Source organism: Condylura cristata, unplaced genomic scaffold, assembly GCF_000260355.1.
Source record: "Condylura cristata isolate star-nosed mole 26May11 unplaced genomic scaffold, ConCri1.0 scaffold00025, whole genome shotgun sequence".
NCBI classification, from domain to species: domain Eukaryota; kingdom Metazoa; phylum Chordata; class Mammalia; order Eulipotyphla; family Talpidae; genus Condylura; species Condylura cristata.
Genome location: NW_004567126.1, coordinates 29,719,987 through 29,722,791, shown reverse-complemented (window position 1 = coordinate 29,722,791; position 2,805 = coordinate 29,719,987).

Genomic DNA, 2,805 nt, shown 5'->3' with positions numbered 1-2,805 from the left:
CTGGGGCAGCCGCGCGGGGGCCGGGATTCCCTGGCGCAGGAGCCGGTGACGGCGGCGCCGGGCTGAGTCGGCCGCGCGGGAGGCTGGGCCGGGGGGACGTGGGGGATGACATCAGCCTCTGCGTCTCCGCAGCGGCTGGCGGGAGGGGCCCCGGGAAACGAGCGCGCGGCCGCCCGCGCCGCCCCTGGTGCCTGGCTGGCGCTGGGCTGGGCTCGCGCACCGGGCCGGGAGCTCCCCGTTTCAAGGACCGGCCAGCTGAGGCCGGAGACCACCCGATCGGCCAGGGAAACTGCTGTAGAGGCGCCGAGCGCAGGCCCCGCACCAACGCAGGAGCGTGGCTTGCATTCCGGGGTTCTCAAGAAAGTCCCCCGTTCTAGAGTGGGAGGGCTGGCCGGGGACCCCTTCCCCAGCTCCATATCGGGTCCACACTCCCAGCCAGGTTACCCGCTTCTTTTGCAGCAGCTGGCTCAGAGGGGGAGAGGCTTGGGCGCCGGAGCCCGCCTGCCCACACCGTTTATCTCCCCAGTTCTGGCCCCTGTGGCGGCCAGAAGCCGTGCCCGCGTCTGAGCCAGGGCGCCTCTGCTGCCCGGTGGGGTGTGTCCACCGACGACTGGCTGCCTTTGCTCGCAGGCCAGGGCAAATGGACTCTAAAAATAGCTTGGGAGGAGACCAGCTATTTTTAGCCAGAGTGGCTCAGGCCATGTTCCTGGGTCAGCAGCCCTGGGCCAGGGGCTGAGAAGGGGGTGAGGAGCTCTGCTTTCCAGGGTCAGGCAGCCAGCCTGGGGTGGAATGGGGGGGGGCAGTTTGGGAGAAAGGGCCTGGGGTGGGGTCAGTCTTGGGGTAGGGGTGGCCTGAGGCCACCTTTCTTCAAACCCCACCCCTACTCTAGCTGCCGCCAGCCTTGGCCTTTTGTGGGCGGGGAGGCTATTTTCTATTTTGGGAAGGTGCTGGAATAATTTCCCTGGCTATTTTTAGCGGTTTGGGGATTCCTCCACCCAGGCTGGCGGCTGCCTCTCCTGCTCCTCGGTCTTCTCCTGCGGGCTGACCCAAGACTTGGTGGATAATAAAGGGCAGGCAAGGACTCAGTCTCTGCACCGGGAAGGGAGGTTCTCCCTCAGGCAGGCCTGGATTAGGGAGACCCCCTGATTTCCTGGTTGGTGGGAGGAGAGGGAACTCTCCAGGGCGTGCCTGCGTTCCAGGTGAGCCAGACAATTCGGCCTCCAGGAATCCTAGGGTGGAGCTCCCATCTTTTGACCTTTCACCTCCTTTAAGGTTTGTGACACTTTTCCTTTGCTGAAAATGGATCATGACCTCCACACCCTTTGGTTGGGGGCTCCCTGGTCCCCAAAAGGAAGATCTACTAGGTCAAGATAAAGGATGCAAGGATGGGGCTCAGGCTCATTCCCAGGCGCACTCACAGACTCCACACTGTTAGCTGGGTGACCTTGGAGTAGGGGCTTCCTTTGAGAAAATGGGGTAATAATTGCAATGCAGTTGTTGTAAAACTGTGAGTGAAAATGCTAAAGTTCTTAAAACAAGCTCCTAACAGGAAATGTTGGGGGTGACTCCAGAAAGGATGCTGAGATGGGTCTGGCTGCAGCTGACTGCACCCCAACACCCACCAACTCTGCCACTGCTGGTGAGGTGGGGCTGGTGAGTGGCAGAGTGACCCCTTCCTACAGATCGGGAAACAGAGGCCCTGAACGAATGGCAGGGTCTCGTGACGGTGACACAGCGGGGTGGCAGGTCTCCTGACTCTGATGCACACGGTGTTCCACAGCTGCCTTTTGCATTCTTTCATCCATGCCTTCATTCACTCAGCAACTATTTGGTTGGGGATGAGTGTAACAAGTCACCATGGACTTGATGGCTTCAACAACACAAATATGTTTTCTTACAGTGCTGGAGGTCAGGAACCAGTCTTGGCTAACGTGTCTGCAGGGCTGGTTCCTCTCTGCGGTTCCAGCTCTGGAGAGGCCACATCCTGTCCTCAGCGTCTCCCTGTCTCTCTGACTTTGACCCTGCCCTGGCCCTCCTCCTGTTTAAAAGGACCCGGGAGGTTACTGGGTCTCCTGCAGGTCCAGGATGTCCACTTAAGAACCATCACCTTAACGCCATCAACAAAGGCTGGGAACTGTTAGATACACTTAGATACACTTCTAAGGCTCTGTATCTGGTCATGGACATCTTTGAGGGGCCATCACGAGTCTCAGGTCCTTCTGGATGCAGGACAGATGGTGAGGGACACACTCGGGGGAGCTGCCCCCTGAGCTCACAACGCCAGGGCTGTGCATTCAGCAGGTGGGTCAGGGATGAACAAATAATCGACGGGTTGTGCCAGAGAAAATACAAGACACCTGGTAAGCTTGAATTGTAAGTAAACAATAAATCATTTTTTAGTATGAATATGTGCCTTACAATATTTGGAACACACCTAAGGTAAGAAAAAACACTTCTTGAAAGAAAGACGGACAGGAGGCCCAACTTGGCCTGGGGACTGCAATGATTGGGGGCTTCACTTCCACCTCCCTCAGTTGACCTTGTGGTGTGCTTTGGGCGGTCTCACTGTGTAGTGTGTTTAAACACTTGCTTTCTCCTTTGTCGAAACATTGTTCAAATTATAAAAGGATAGTTTATTAATTTTTCAAATAAGAAAGGGGAAGTGTGAAGCCCCAAACCGCCTATCATTACATAACACAGAGATAAACACGATACAGCTCATCGTGATTATTAAAAAGTCACGAGAAAAGAATTTAGTGTCTCACTTCATACTACAGTCACAATTTTCCAAAAAAGAAAAATAAG